Below are 17,468 nucleotides of genomic sequence, written 5' to 3' on the forward strand. Positions count from 1 at the left end.
TGTTTTTTTGATCATGAGGAAGAAAAGGAGTTTTTAAGCTTTTTGCAAGTAGTGACCATTCTGACTGATGAGATAAAAGAAAATTAAATTATGAGATACTAGATATGTCTTAAAAATGGTAACAGGGTCATTTGACTTGAATATTTTTCTTGTTTCTGCAGGAATTGTGGACACAGCAGCTGAAGCTGAGGTAGTTATGTCTTATGATAGAAATTTAAGTAAAGGCTAAGAGTGTTGTCAACATATCTCTTGACCATTGTATTCTTAATCCTTTGTATAAAATCTAATGCTTTTCTAGCCTTCTCACAATACAAAAGTCCTCGTGTGTGTGTGTGTGTGTGTGTGTGTGTGTGTAGAGGTGACTATTATTTAGGCACTATGCTACACAAGGTTAAACCTAGTCCCTAAGACATACTCTACCTACCTATTGAAACACTAGCTTATACACAGATGTGAACTAGATTAGAATGGACAGATTAGAATACCATTCCAACAGGAATACAACTCCCTGATGGAGGTACAAGCCTGTGCTGTCCTATGATAAACCTCACAAGTGGGCTGTGAAAGCAAAGTTTCTCCATTCTTGAAAGGAAGCATATCAGAAGGGATGGTCGCCTTTTTTTCTGTAGACACTGCTGCTGAGAATACGATGTTGGAAGCTACTGTGACCATCTTGCAACTCTGGAGGAAGATACTTTGGGAGAAGTTACTGGCATATGGATGTGTGGACAGATCTAGCCTGTGGTGATGTGCTGACACCATTGTACTGTCAAGATAGAGAATTAAGATAGAGGTTGCTCATCTTCAGGCCTTGAGGATTTTTCTTTTTCCGGTCTTACCTTTTTCTTTGACAGTTTTTTTTTCTGTACTTGCTGTGCATGAGGATGAGGGCTGGATTTAGTTCCCAGCATCTAGCATCCACACAAAAGTGGTGTATAGCCTGTGCATGCCTGTAACCCTAGCACTGGGGGGAGACATGAGGATCTCTGGAGCTTACTGACTGTACACCTTGCCAAAGAACAAGAGTCTCAGACTCACTGAGAGACCATGCCTGAGCAAAGCAAGGTGAGGAGTGATAGAGGACATGGGTTTCCTTTGGCTCAGCACGTGCGCGAGCACACACACACACACACACACACACACACACTCACACACTATTTGGAATACTTTAGCTTTTATATGTCAATTCTGTCATTATGATGTGAAAGCAGCTATAGATAATGCGGAGACAAATAGGCACGCAGCTCCAATAAAGTTTTACTTTACAAAGATAAGCAGTGGTGGGGTAGATGAGGTCCAACATGCTTCCATTTCAAAGACTTGAAGAAGGAAAATGGGAAGAAGAGATAGTAAAAGCCATCTAGATGTCCTATCAATAAAGCAAAAGAGCACATGTCTCAGGAGAATAGGGAAGGAAGATAAATCCAGTCCCTAGAAGAGGGCTCTGGAAAAAGAAAATGCCATAGAGTATAAAGGTGTTTGTGAAAAATTTAAATTCCTTTCATTTATTTGACATATATATATATATATATATATATATATATATATATATATATATAGTGCTTAATTATCATTGTCAAGATCCGAAGCTTCTCATACAGATGTAAAAATGTGTTCACTCTTTTAGAAAGTGCTCCCATCTGACCCATAATAATGTAGAATTGGTGTTTCTACCTTAGCCTGGGAGTCAATGCATGGGGCATATAAGCAGACAGCGAAAGCATGGTTTAAACGTTGTATAGTGGCCTCTGGTATTTACCTGGCCCCTCACTCTTCTTTAACTTTGATTGACTCCTCCTCTGCTTTCTTCTGTCTAATAATGGTCCTGAAATGCTCTACTTGATTTAGGTATCCTGTCTTTTTCCTTCCTAAGCCCTGTTTTCCCCCCAGATGATAATGACAGGCAAGTGGTAAAGATATATATATATATATATATATATATATATATATATATATATATATATATTTCAGATTAGCAGCTAGAGACCTCTTTTCTTCTTCTTTTTTTTTGTCTGCTCTAGTAAAATCCTGAGGAGGTCCTATTCTAGACATGGACATGAGACTTGTGAGTCTTCAGGGGTTTTGGCATGTCTCTGCCATTGCATTTAGTTGCCGAGTTCATTGTCACCACTATGTTTGGTCCTTCAGGGGTGATGCAGCTGCTGTGGTCATAAGCAGGAACAGTGACAGGTCTTCCTCCCTGCTTTCCTTCCCACCACTCTCCCTGCATCTGAAGCTGACTGTTTTGGTTCTAGTCAATTTGTGTCTGTCTCTTAGTAGGTGCAAATGCTTATTGGATGTGCTGGAACAGAAAACCTATGGTCCTTTATACATAGATGATACCGGAATTCTCTAGTTTGTCTGTTGTATCCTGAAAGAGGAGTAATATCAAGAATCCAAATGTCCTCTGCATTTATTTAGATTTCTAATGGCATAAGAGACCCAGAAGGAAAAGGTCTTGCAAAATGATCCACAGGCAGATAGAGATGATGTTAGGGAGGACCAGTGGTTCCTGGAGACTTATCACCGCACTACAGTGTTTCAGAATACACTGAATGTCCTTTTGGGAAGTGCTTATGTAGTGTCCTAAAAATAGGCACGAGAAAGACACAAGGTAAAAGAAGGAAAAATAAGCATAGAGTAGTAGATGTCTTGGGGAAAACAGAAATAGAAAATCCTATAGTATAGAGTTTATCAGGTACATTTTTATTGACAAGGACAATTTCTACTATGTAAATTTAAAAATTCAGATTACAATGCAAAATGCAATCCCCCATTTTGCTTACAAAATTAAAATAGATATGCCTGCCTATCTATCTATCTATCTATCTATCTATCTATCTATCTATCTATCTATCTATCTATCACCTACCTACCTACTTATCTACCTACCTATCTTTGTTTCTTTATAATTGATCAGTATGGAATATTTTAAAACTTTTTCATTCTGGAGTAACTTTAGAAACCAGAAAATTAATTCTGCGATTATTTCTGAGGCAGGAGATGGATATCTTGGAGAAATAGAGAGAGGAATAACAGGATAGAAGAAATGTCTTTGGGGAAGTGGGGAAAGGGGTATAATTAGTGAGAGGCGAGAGTAACTGCAGAAGAACGCAGGAGAGTAAAACAGCAGTAAGGAGATCTGAAAGATTGTGAGGAGTCATACCATTAGCTATCTGCCTAAAAACCTATAATACAGGCAACTCTGTGTATAAATATACATATGTGGTTTAAGTGAAAATTTCTTATCTCGGGTGGAAATGCTACCTTCAAGAACCAAAGACCATTACCCCAGTACCAGGCACGAGAAGCTCTTAAGTGAGTTGTTTTTTTTTTTTTTTTTTTTCTTTCCAGGGCTGTCGCAAGGGACTCTCAAAATATAGCCCCTGTGGCAATTACCTTTGGTTCTCCCTGAGAGGTGGGATATAAGTATTGCTGAAGATAGCACACACATCAGACAGTGCATATGGGACCCTGAGCTGGAAGTGATCTTAGTGCCTCCTCCATAAGGACTAACTTTCATGGTATCAGAAGGTACATATGGGTTTCCAAAGGAGGGAAGCAAACAACACGCCTGCCCAGCATTGATGCTATGAACCATAACTATGGCCAGCATGGCGTGATAAGCCCTAAGTGTGCAGTAGTGGCACACATACCTTGGTGCTAACCGATAGCTTTCTACTTGGGCTTAAGACATACTCAACAAGAGAAAAATTGTGCCTGCCTCTGGAAATCTCACCAACTCCCTGGGGCTAGAGAAGTCAGGAATCTTTGAATAGAACCTACAACCACGGCTTTACCAAACCAGTGCAACCTCTAATTATGTGCTAAATTGTTTACCCTTCTACCCACAGGGAAGCACAGTTCTCATCTCTTATCAAGGATACTTCTCTTTACAACAGACATGGACCATTACAGAAAACCACAACCAATTAAAAAGGCAGAGTTGTGAAGCCTAGTACTAACGGACACATCTACAAATTGCTCCTGCACTTAAGGTTCAGGGAACATTGTAAGAGACTGATATCAGGGAGTTTTTCTGTAAGAGTGTGTCTCCTAGTGATGTCAGAAGCTACACCCATAAAGTCTTGCCGACATGACTGCCTAAACAAGGATCATAACAATAGACATGTTAAAATGGATAGGGGAAAGCCCTTGAGGCATCAACCCTATACAAAGAGTTACAGGCAATTAAGGAAGTCTGAGAGTGGAAGAAATTTTTCCTAGGGGTAGAGCACACCAGTTACAGACTGAGCAGATTATGTTTTAGAATCTGCATGCATATCCATAACTATAATCATTTCCATATATGCATGCAACAATAATTAATGACAAAAGAAATGGCATTGAAAGAGAGCAAGGGTAGGTATATCAGAGGGCTTGGGAGGAGGGAGGGAAGGTGAAAATTATGGAGTTATGTCATCATCTCAAAAATAAAATGCATAACTAAAACATCTTATAATAAAGATGTGTGATTGAAATTATAATTATTGTAAAGACACTTGCAGATGATTTGTAAGTCATGGTTAAAAATACATCCATATACTCAGATATGCCATTTTATATTTTCATTTTTCTTTTCTTCTTCTTGATATATTTTCACTATTTTGTCCCAGGCTTGTCGTAGACTTGCTGCCCTTCCTTAGCTTCCTGAGTGCTGGGATTAGGGGCAGGCACCGCTGTACTTGGAATACTATTATTTTTTAGTGAAGAATTAACTGAGAGCGCCTTTCACCCGGGTTGACTCCTTCACAGTCCTTCCCACTCAACAGCCTGGTGATCTGAAGCATTTTTCTTCCTTTTCACCCTTTCTTTGAATGAATGAATATGAAATCATGAAGCTATAGATATATCTCGGTGAGAGAACAAAGCCTTGTATTTGATTCATAGTACAGAAAAAAAAAATGCATTGGTTGAGGCATTACAGTTAGCACCAGAGGATGAATTGACGTTGCATTCAGGAATGAAAACAAAGCAATCTCCTCTCGAATTAGTTTACCAAGAATGAATCAAATTTAAAATTCCTACTTTATTTCATGTTCCTTCTGTTTGTCTGAAGTTTGTGGTTACTGGCCTATCTATAACCTGTCTGTTGTGTGTGAAAATGCTGGTGTGTGTGTGTGTGTGTGTGTGTGTGTGTGTGTGTGTGTGTGTCCCTAACAAAGGACTTTGCTCTGTATTTGTTGAACAGCACAGAAAACATGGTATGGGGAAGGGATGTTGGGTGTTTATAGAAATCTTTAACAGAATTTCAGAAGGTATGGTTTTACTTTACTGACCTCAATTGATTCTAAATGGCACTTAACATTGCAAACAGATATTATCAACACACATCCATATGTTGCTTTCAGCAATTAGCCAGTATTTGGTATGTTTAAGGTCGCTTCCAACCCGTTGGCTGTTTTCAGTAACTAACACAAGGCATGCATACACATATATTATTTTGTGTCAGGGATGAGGAGGAGTATATAACAAAATGAAAGGTATGCATTCAGCTTAGGTTGTAAAGGCTGATTGCATGGGAAATCTAAGGTATAAAGGTTGGTTGCACTGTTCTCTTAAAAGCAGGTTAAGCTTAAATTGGATGAATACACAGTAGGATAGTAGGGTAGCAGGTTAAATCCACAGTCTTAAATGATCCAAAGTTATATTCTTAACTTGGTGGCTAGGTCTGGAAAAAGTTCAGTCTATTTGAATGTAAGAGATATTTTCAGAAAATGCATCACTATAGTCAAACAACAAAATTATAGAGATAAGGGTGTTGGGATGTATGTGACAGAACACATGTAATATAAAATGGAAGAGACTGGGGTATACAGAGAGTGAGCAGTACAGCAAGGTCAGAGGTCAGGGAGATGGGGAAGATGAACATGAGGATGATGGGAGAAACCAAGACTAAGTATTTGGAAAAATGCTATAAGAAAAACTGCTATTTTATGCTAATTGAAAATAAAAAGAAACTTTGAATAATATTATCTAATATCACTGAGATTAAAATTAGCCTATAAAATGATGTGAATGAAGAATAAGAAATGGACATAGTTATGATTCTTAAATTTGGAAGCAGAGTTGTAAGAAGAATTAATAAAATGCTCAGTATAATTTTTCCCTCTAGGTCACATGTGAAGAGAACGAGATCCCCAGTCTGGCTGAGCACCATTAAATATGGAGGTACTTCAGATGCACTGGGACTTACTCAGATGCTATGGAGTTGAATGGACAGTTATGAGCCCAGCATATTCCAGGAGGGTTGATCACTCTAGATGCACTAGGAAGAACAGGAAAGATGAACCTGGATAAATGGAAAGGAATATATTGAGAGATAATGGGAACTTAGTAGTATTAGCCATGTGTAAGAAATGTTTAGCAGAGCCCAAGGAAGTTGAGTTTTCTTTGTGTGACTTTTGACTCAAGCCTGGAATGATGGCAACCAAAGGAAAATTAGGATGTCATCAGAAGTAGAAGCTGGTGGCAAAAGGACTGTGTTTTAGTTTCATTTCTGTTGCTCTGATCAAACTCCCTGACACTTATGCAACTTATGGGAGAAAGGATTTATTTTATCTCACAATTCCAGGTTACAGCCCATCACTGTGGGTAAATGTCAGTGGCAGGAGTTGGGACAGTTAGTAATCTCACATCCACAACAAGAACCAGAGAGGGGGAATGTATACATGCGTATGGTCAGCTAGTTGTTTCTACCTTCATAAAGCTCAGAGTTCTGAACCTGGGAATGGTGGACCCACATTTAGGCTGGCTCTATCTACATCATTAAGGTGATCGAAGCGATCTCCACACAGACATGTTCACAGGCCAGTATAATGTGGATGATAACACATTGAAATTTATCTCAGCTGATTTTAGATAGTGTCAAACTAACCATCTCCAGAGAGGTGCTAAGTAGTGATCTACTGGGAAGAATGGGGGAAAGGGAAGGTGAACTCTTGAATTTTTGCTGCCTACTCCCTTATCATCAAACAGTATTGATACCAGTAATGTCCTCACAAGCCCACTTGACATTTCAAACAAAATATAAACCCCTCGCCTCCACATCTCTGTAAGGCTTTGCATAATGTACCACCATCCCGTCTCCTTGGGTGCCAGGCTCAAGAGGTGTCCTTGTGGTTGAGGACAAGCAAGCTCAGGAAGAGAGGCTCTGTCATCAGATCTTAGTCCCTCTTAAGTCCTCTACCCACTGGATAATTTACTTAAGTATTATCCCAGTTAATTTATAGACTTTGAAATATATGGAGCTTAATTCTGGATTTGGGAATGTTTGGGATGAAAGACTTCAGACATAATGGATTTGAATGGATTTCCTGAGACAGGAAGGGCTCTGAAGTAAGAAGCAAAAATTCTAAAGTTAAAATAATCAGCTTGAGTGTCACTATCTCATGATAGCTTGGTGTTCAAAAATAATTTTGGTAAAATAAGAGATTTATGTGCATATGTATAGATGTGACAAGAATAAAATCTATAATAAGGGGGAAATTGTGTATATTGTCCCAAGTTTGGGGAATTGTGCTAATGATTTCCTCTGCCTGAGTACCCATGCCCTTGAATCTCTGCTTCATTACCTATGCCTTGATTTTCAAGTTACAGCTTAAAGCCCAGTCCCGACTTGCACCAGATTTTCTTCATCTTCTTTATTATCCAGCCTCAAATGTATCATATCATTTTTCTTATTTTCAACAAAACACTTTTTATTACTTGTCGTGTGTGTGTGTGTGTGTGTGTGTGTGTGTGTGTGTGTGTGTAAAATATCAACCTGGACTGCAAGATAATTCTCAGAGAAAAGAAATGAGGTTTGCTGTAGTGTGAGAAGTGTCCTCTACACATGGACAGGACCTTATCTGTGGAGTGCATGAGTATATATTCTGCATCATCCATCTTAATTCTAGCAAGTCTTCTGTGTTCCCTTAGGCTGACCTTGACATCTTTCTATCTTTCTGTTTTTGAACACAGAATTCAGCTAAGCAGTGAGCACTTATGAAAACACTGTCACTTGATTTTTCACTCATGGAGCTCTGGCCTGTGCTAGGAACACGGTGCTGAAGGAATGAATGAATCAATGGATGGATGCCATGCTCAAACATGGCCTATCCCTTGTTACAATATTCAAAGTAGAGAATCCGTTTTTTTGTATGAGTGGAAAGAGGAGAAGTCAAAGTATTGTATTGACCTAGCCCTCACCATATTTAAAAGATAGATCAGTGAAGCGATAACACTACAAGGGCAAGAAGATAAGTTATTAAAGACAGAAGCCACTTGAAACAGCCTCTTACACTGGAAATCTGGAATGTCAATTTTAGAAGACTGCTTGGTCTACTTGGCTTTCCAACATTGATTAAGGATGGAGGCCATCAGTGCCAGTCACATACATTGGAGAGGTGATTAAATAAAAAAATTCTTGCCTAAGGGAAAAATAAAGAATAGGAAACCTCAAGTGATCTGCAAGGGTGTACATTTAGAATAGGAAAATAAAGAAAGCTAGAATGCTCCATTTGTTGTGTAGAACTCCGCCCACTGCCACTCTCTAGAGCAGTGGTTGTCATGCTGCAACTCTTTAATACAGTTCCTAATATTTTGATAATCACAGCCATAAAATTATTTTTGTTGCTACTTTATAGCTGTGATTTTGCTACTGTTATGAATCACAATGTAAATATTTGTGTTTTCTGATGCTTTTAGGTGAACCCTGTGAAAGAGTCGTTTGACCCTCAAAGGGGTCTGTGACCCACAGGTTAAGAAACACTACTCTAAGAGACTGCCCCACTTAAGGATTCATTTTATCTGCAGACACAAAACCCAGATGCTATTGCTGATGCCAAGAAGCGTTTGCTGACAGGAGTCTGGTATAGCTGTTCCCTAAGAGGCTCTTCCAGAGCCTGACCAATATAGATGCGGATGCTTGCAGTCAACCATCAGACTGAAGAAGGAGATCCCAATGGAGGATTTAGCGGAAGGACTGAAGGAGCTGAATGGGATTACAACCCCATAGGAAGAACAATATCAACTAACCAGACTTCCCAGAGCTCCCAGCAATTAAAACACCATCCAAAGAGTACACATGGAGGGACCCATTGTTCCAGCTGCATATGTAGCAGAAGATTCCCTTATCTGGCATCAGTGGGTGGGGAGCCCTTGGTCCTGTGGAGGCTGGATGCCCCAGCATAGGGGAATGCTAGAATGGTAAGGCAGGAGTGGTAAGGTAGGTAGGTGAGCACCCTCATAGAAGTAGGGGAAGGGGAATGGGGTAGGGGGTTTGTGGACAGGAAACTGGGAAGGGGGATAACATTTGAAATGTAAATAAATAAAATAATCAATAAAAAAGAAAAGATTAAAAAAAAGAAATGTTGTTCTAGAGTATTGACAAAGTCTTAAAACTGCTATTGCGTATACTCCATGGTCTAGGGAGGTTCATTTATTTCATTATAATTTTTGATTTCATAGCTAGCTAGCACCAAATAAGATCCCCACTATTCAGTCTATCTGGGGAATCAGGGCTTTGGAGGATTTTTATCCTGGTAAGAATAAAATTTTCACATCTGCTACTGGTTCCCTTCTCTGACACCAAAGATCAGAGAATATGATCCAGCATGTATTTATTCTACGGATATTGTGTGATATGGCACACTATTTATTAAATGTTGCTCTAGGAGATATGGTCCTATGAGGTGCTCCACAAACAAAGGCTTCTTCAAAATTAGTTTGAAAATGCAATTTACTCCCTGTTTCCTTGGAGATTTATACTCCATGTTACCATGGCAAAGGCCCAGAAAAGGCCTATAGGAAAGACAACAAACTGCTTAGATTCTCAAACTCATTTGCCTACGTGATTTTCAGACGTTCATGCCAGCACACTACTAACACTTATGCAGAAATTGCACTGAATGGAATGCTTTAAACACTAAAGTCAGAGATGTGGGTTTGGATTAATTATTGCTACTTATCTGTTGTGTGACCTGAGATAACTGGTTTAATTCCTCTGGGTTCTAGTTCCCTTTTGAAATTTGGGTAGCATACTTAGCCCCCTAAGATGGTATTAAATAAGATAGTAATGATTCTAATATTTGACTGAGAGCCTGGACTAAAAGTTCAGAGACATACTACCGAACTCACAGGCAAGCAATTCAAGTATGTAAGTGTGTGTGTGTGTGTGTGTGTGTGTGTGTGTGTGTGTGTGTGTGTGTGTTATAAAGCTGAGTAAAATACTATACCTTAAAGAGGTATACATATTAGGTATTACAAAATATGTGTTGAGAGACCTGTGGGTTCCTCACTTCCAGACATCTGGGGGAGGCAGAATTATATATACCTGTGAGGGACTTGCTCTCATGATCTTACTGTGCTGCCCTCTGTCTCATGTATGCTCTTTCAGCCGGCTTTCTGGAAGACCTTGTTCCCGACATGATGCCTAGTTGACTTCATCTTGCCATTAGAAAATAACCTTGTTTGTTTCACATATTATCTCTCCAGGTGCAGGCTCCCATGAGACATATATTACTGCTAGAGTCTGTCTCCGTCTTCCTTGTAAATGGCATGCATGAAAATGGAGAGTCTCATGGGCGACAATCAGGTGCTTAGAAACTGGTAGGCGAGGAATCAGATGGCAGTGAGGGACCTGCATATAATGAAGCTCTCAAGAAAACTACAAGGCAGGCACAAAACTTCCTCTCCATCCTCCATCAAGAAACAGAGAGAATGGACGCTTCCTAAATTTTGGAAAGAACATTTGCAGGTTTTAGTTTAAATGACAATTTGCCAGCTACTTCTTGAAAAAAAATGATCTTGAGACATAAGAAAATCCGTGATTATGAAAACATAATTGTCCTTCCTGTTCACTCCCCTTAGATTTGGGGACTTGTATTTGCATCTACATTTAGAGTCATGGCAGATGCTCAGAACCATCAAGAAAACCTCTGAGAAAAAAAGTTCAAGTTTTCAAATGATTTGAAAGGTAGAAAATGATTTTGCATTCTCTGTAAAACCTCTTTAGTTCCTTTATGTACATGTTTTAAAAACCAGGAGTGTCTTATGAATCTTTCGAAGAGAGGATGCTTCACGGAGCCCCAGGCACTCAGCGCTCCGCGGCTTCCAGCTACAGCGTGCTCTTTGAAGGCAAGAGATTCTGCTCAGAAGACTTGAGGAGGCTTGCAGGTAAAACGACAGAAAATATCAACCACGTGACTCCTGAGGGACAGTTTCCTGTCCCAGAAAGTGACCTTGAAAGGCAATTTGAACATCAGTGAGACATGCACGGCTCCTTTTGGCTGAGCAGTGCATGCTCGTGGCCATGAACTGCAGTCTTGGCTTGAGTCTGCTTCCAGAGAAAAAAAAAAAAAAAAAGAAATGAGCCAGCGAGCCTGTTGAACGCCGAGAGTGCATTTTCACTTTGAACCTGCACCGCCACTCCACGGCAGCTATATCATTATCTCCAATTTACAGATGATCTTTAATTTTCTGAGGCCCAGCACGGTAAAGTGATTTGCTCAAAGTCATAAAACTTGTAAGACGTGGAACTGGAGTTTGAATCCAGGTGTTGTGTCTCTTTGTGATACGTACTTCACTGCTCATCTGCTGACTGGCATGGCCCACCGCATGGACGCCTCACATTCAGTTCTTCCTGTGTATAGCTGCCACGATGAAGTATCTCATTTAATCATTTCTAGCAGGCTTTCTGGTAGGTATCCCTGCTAGGAAACCTGCAGATAGTTTAATCTCTTCCACCCAAGGGCACAACATCTGCATAGAATGCTGCAGTTTTCCAATGGGTTTTTAAAATATTGTTAAAATGATGGAAGTGTTATGCAAATAGTTGTTATATTTTGCTGCTTGACAATAACAGTGAGAAAAACAAAAGCCTATGTATATTTTGTCCAGAAGCATTTTGTTTCTTCGAGTAATTTTCCGTCTGTTAATCTCTCAGATGTGGAGCCTGCAGATTCAGAAGGGTCATTGTATTATTCCGGTAGGTCTCCACTTCGAAGTCTAAAAGCAGGGGTAGAGGGTAACTTAACCCAAGTCGCACACCTAGTAAATGATGGCAGCCAACGTGGAAGTCAGGGAAGTTGGTTCTTACTATTCTCCTTAGCCATCACTTTAGCTCTTCCTTAAGAAGTTCACTATGTGCCCATCAGCTGATGAATAGATTCTGCACATGTAGTACACTCACCCAGTGGAATATGGGCTGTGAGGAAACAGGAAATTATGAAATTGCAGATAAATGGGTGGAACTAGAAGCAATCATCCCTGGTGTGGTAAGCCAGGGCCAGAAAGACAGTACAGCACGTTTTCTTTTATCTATGAGTATTAGTTCTCATGCTTTAGCTATGAGTGCTTTACTTAGAGCAGAGATTAGAGTGTAGAAGGCAAGTAGGAGGCCAGCGTAGAGGAGGGGGTCTTCTAAGGGAGAGATAATAAAATAGAGTATTATAAAGACATAAAGGGGGAACAGGAATAGGAACATTAAATGGGGAGGGGGCTGGGTAGAAGAGTGAATACGGGAAGGTATTCACAACTAATACTAAAGGTCTTCTAAAAAGCCATATGGAGACCTATCACCAGGGAAACTCCCTAAAATATGTGCATCTATAAAAGGAATTTAAATGGAATCACAATATAATGAGGGAGACAATGCCCCAACTAGACATCATAAACTACCAAAATCCCCCATTACCTGGTATGGGTCGCATCTTTTTTGAGTCATTGGCCAAAGTGGTCACATACACTCCCCCAAATGTCACACACTATTGCCAATGCTGTTGACATACCCTACACAGCATGATAGCTAGACTCTGTGGCTGAAGACATCATACACTTAGGCTATAAAACATGGAGAGATCTATGTGGTACTCAAATGGAACCACTACTGACTATCATTTATAGTGCTGGAAGGTGCAGTTAGTGCTGAAATTTAATCATTAATCTATCTCACTCACCTACAAACTTTGCAAGCAGAATAGTGACCTGTGTGTAAAATATACTTGTGCAATAGAATGAACAATGTTATGTCAGTGACCAATCACTTTCCAACTAGGTTTAAGGCCTACTCCATGAGATGGAACATACACTTAACTCTGTTAACAGGGCCAAGAACCTGAGACTAAATTGATCATGGACCTAGGAGAAACCAACTACAATTATTTTGCTAAGACTCCCAGTGACGCATTGCTCAATCCTTATTGGAGAAGCTTCTTGCAATTAACACTGAGATGGCAATTAACACTGAGACACACAACTGGACAATGAACACAGAGTAAGAAACTTTGGAACAGTCAGCCCTAAGTGGTATGTCTTTTCCACACCTCTTCCCTAAGGTCTGGGGATCTATGCAGAGGAGAGAGAGGAAAAAACATAAGAACGGAGGATGGTGGATGACTCCAAGGGAAACGGTGCCTTCCAAATGTAATAGAGCGATGCACAAATAAACTCACAGAGACTGCGACTGTATACTAAGACCTGCACAAGTTCTAGTAGACAAAACCTCAGCGAAGATTTTGAGCCCAGAAGAGAAAGTGGGATCAAAGACCCACCCGCCCTAAACAAGAAGCTATTTGCAATTGATGGCTGATAGGTCAGGGAAAATTAGTTTTCTTCAATGGAATGACATTGGGTATATCAAACACACTCTAGGGCAGGCTTATGCTCAGGAATAGTTGGCTAATACAAGTGAGTGTTCATTTTTCCCCGTTTGTGTGTGTTTTTATCCTTTGTTTTGTTTATTTACTTATTTATTTATTTACTAAAGAGAGAAAGAACATGGTGTTTTGTGGATGCAGAAATAGAGGAGGACCTAAGTGGATCTGGGGGAGGGGGAAGTATGATCAAAATATATTGTATGACGTTCTTAAAAAACATTAAAAAATATACTTATTCCCATGTCTATCTATATATTAGACTAAATACTTGGAATAAAACAAGTTCAATGTAATGGACCCTGTAGAAATAATCCCCTAAAATAAGTTCTCACTATCTCTCTAGAGCTGCATTAACAAGCCACCAAAGATTAGGTGTCTTTTTTTCTTTGTCTTATATTTCTGGAAGTTGGAAGTTTAACTTCAATGTGTTGGCAAGTCTGGTTCCTTCTGAGAGCTCTAAACCATGTAACGGTTCCAGGCCTCTTTCCTGGACTTACAGATTGCTAACTTCTTATTCAGTGTTTTCTCCTTATGTGTGTCTGTCTCCAAACTTTCCCTCTTTTGAAGAAAGAATGGTTCAACAGAATTATTTCAAACATCACTAATTCATGCAGCCTTCCATCCACTTACTCGTCTGTTATTAGATTTCTGAAGAGTGTGTACTTTATTTTGGGTACTGTAGTAACAGCTGGGAGAAAGTGAGACCTGTGGGATTATTTCTGCCCCTACAGAAAACACACATGTTAAACTGTGGCAACCTCCAAGGAGAAAACTCACTATCATGGAACTTGAGTCCCCTCTAATATATTTAACGGCTACTCATGAATATGCAGGCTAATCACTGGGGCCAGCAATAAATGAGACCATTTCTGGTACTCCACTTATACTAATTATCACATGCTCCCAGAGACAACACTTGAAGGGAAATTTATAACAAAGATACACTTGAGTTAAGATGCTGGTCTGTCTTTACCTTAGAGTGGTACTCTCTGGAAGAGGAGTGTTGCACTCATCTCTGTCTCCTCTTGACCTCTGTCCTTGCTGCTGCCCTTAAGAAGAAGAAAAGAAAGGAAAAGAAAGGAAAAGAAAGGAGAAGAAAAGAAAAGAAAAGAAAAGAAAAGAAAAGAAAAGAAAAAAAAACCCCAAAACAAACCAGAAACATAAACAAAACAAAAAACCTTACAGGGGCCATTTGTTGGTCAAGCTGGCTGTTGCTTGAAGTTCAGAAGAGAACCCAACTAACTGAATGTATTCTTTCAGGCTGATGCCCAGACATTGGTTTGACCTTGAACTCAGCTCAATGCCAAAGCTGGTTAAGTTCTTCCATTACCTGCCTCCACCTCCCAAGTACTGAGATTACAAACCTCGGTTACCACCCTTGGCTTGCCTTATAGTCTTCTAAAAGAATCTTGTTGCAGGTCAGCAGGACCCCAGACACCTCTGTACTACTTTTCTCCCCACAGCCACTTGGGGCTCATTGATATTTAAATTACCACCGGGTAGTGGAGCCAAAGCTCCACACACAGGTCCTTGAAGGAATGGGACTGCATTTTCTTTCTGCGCTAGGATAGATAATGAGAATTAGTGAAGGGTCAAAAGGGATTTTGTATGTGAAAATAAATGCAGGTTTTGGTTAACTATCTATTTAATGCAGACAGAATGCTATCCCAGGGACTGGTGGTCTATTTTTGTTTAACGAGTTAACCTATTTAGTCTGACTTTTACAGAATAAACTTCAATGACAAATCGAAATCTCTTACTTGTAGCTTCTTTTGAAGGCAGACGGAAGTACAGAGATGGAGTTTAAAGTTCCTCCTTAGGGGATTGTTTGAGTGACAGCTGGTGGGGAGGAAGGAGTGTGTGGGATTGGAATGAGCAGTGTTTTGTCTTCTCTTTGTTCGGAGACTGCTCTCCTAAGAGAAGTGACTGACACTTTGGTTGCTACAGAGCCGTAATTGTGCACAGGCATTGGATTCTAGGGAAGAGCTCAAAGCCTGCAATTTCTCACTGTTCTCAAAGACCTGTTTGGGCAGAAAGGATGGGGCGGGGGGTGTCTCTCTATTTTGCCCACTGCATGAGAGTCCAGAAGACATTATAGTCCGTGGGAGTTCAGATTCTTGATTGCTCCTTTGTCCCAGTTGGACTAGCTCAAGGTCAAGGAGGATGGTTTACAGACCCCAGAGGATGCCTTTCTGAGGCAAAGCTTGACTCTAGGCATTTCTGAGCCTCTCACTTAAGTGGACTAGCGACTTAGATATTCCACAAGCGGCCCTGACATTCTCATGTGGCTTACCACTGGCAAAGCTATTTCCTACCCTAGAATCTCTGCATACCCACTGATACGATTTTTTTTTTAATTTAAAATTTTTTTTACTTATTCATTTTACATCTCGCTTACTGTCCCGCTCCCACAATCCTTCCCCCATCTCTTCCTTCTCATCTGAACAGTTGGATCCCCCTCTGGGTATCCCTCCAGCACCGGGTGATTTTTAGTGAGTTTGGATCCTATTTCTCTGGGAACTAACCCTTGACATTTTTGGCTCAGGAATCTTTGTAATGCATGCTTGAATTGTTCTTAACTTCACCTGTCTCTGTAGTTATTACAATAAATACCCATTTTAAGTTACATGTTTATTTTTAAAAATTAACATGTTTTTAAAAATATATTATGAATGATTGAACTCACTTGCTGATTGATTTATTAATTTGATTACCCGGTGAACCAAATATTTAAGCAAATTAAAGTCTGTAGTGGTAGAATTGAAAATTCTTTCTGAGCCCATTTCTCTTAAGCTTTGCTGCCCGGCCAAGAATCCATTTCTAACAATTTACAATAGACGCTTAGCAAACTATGACCCAAGGAACTAATATGACCATACATTTGTTTTCGTAGATAATGCTTTATTAGAACACATTCATACTCTTGTATCTATGCATTCCGTAATTCTCATAATGTTCTAATCACAGAGTCAAGTAGCCCACAGGGTGACACAGATTTGCTGTGTTACCCTTTGTGGGAAAAAAAAGTGCTCATCACTAATTTAGAGTATTTTATGCGTACTCATGTTTTTTTTGTGTATTTTGCATAATGAGATCATATTATAGTACAACTTGTTACCACATGGATGCTGGGTCCTTTAGAAGAGCAACCAGCCTCTTTAGTTAACCCATCTCTCCAGCTCTAAAGCATCGACCTTCTAAAGGTTTATTTATTTTATGAATATGAGTTTTTGCCTGCATGTATTTATGTGTAGCTGGTTCAGTTCAGATGCTGATTCTGATTCATCAGTTCCAGGCTGGGGCTGAAAAGCCTGTGCCTCTAGCCCATATGGAAGCTATAGTGCTGGTTGGCGGGACATATTTGAGTGGCATGACTCTTGATCCAAGGTAGTCAGACTTCAGTGTGCCTTAGAACTACCTGAAGTCCTTGCTCAAATACAGATTTCTAGGACCATTTAATGGTTTCTGACTTTGTAGGTCTGGAATGAGGTCTAAATTATATGTATATGTGTGTATGAGAATGGGATTATGTGTGAGTGCAGTGTCAGTAGCGGCCAGAAGAGGGCGGCAGACCCTATTGAACTGGAGGAGGCTGTGCACTTCCTGATATCAGTGCTGGGCACCAAACATAGGTCCTTGTCTTAGTTATTGCTGTGATAAAACACAAGATGAAAAGTAACCTGGAGAAATAAGGTTTATATAGCTTACAAGCAGAGAAGCCTAGGCAGGAACTGAAGCAGAGACCATGAAAGAACTTTGCTTACTGGCTTGCTCCCCATGGCTTACTTAACCTACTTTCTTATAGCAGTCAGGAGGACCACCAGCTGAGAG

General features: G+C 40.0%; 1 long non-coding RNA gene across 1 annotated transcript in view; it reads left to right on the forward strand.

Annotated features, from left to right (window-relative positions):
* Gm33540 overlaps positions 1–6,157 on the forward strand; it is a 29,167-nt gene extending 23,010 nt beyond the window's left edge. Inside the window, exons 2-3 of the long non-coding RNA XR_374815.1 lie at positions 162–190; positions 6,116–6,157. This is a non-coding gene — a long non-coding RNA (predicted gene, 33540). The remainder of the gene's footprint in view (positions 1–161; positions 191–6,115) is intronic.
* The last annotated feature ends 11,311 nt before the right edge of the window (positions 6,158–17,468 follow it).

Source organism: Mus musculus, chromosome 2 (assembly GCF_000001635.26).
Source record: "Mus musculus strain C57BL/6J chromosome 2, GRCm38.p6 C57BL/6J".
NCBI classification, from domain to species: domain Eukaryota; kingdom Metazoa; phylum Chordata; class Mammalia; order Rodentia; family Muridae; genus Mus; species Mus musculus.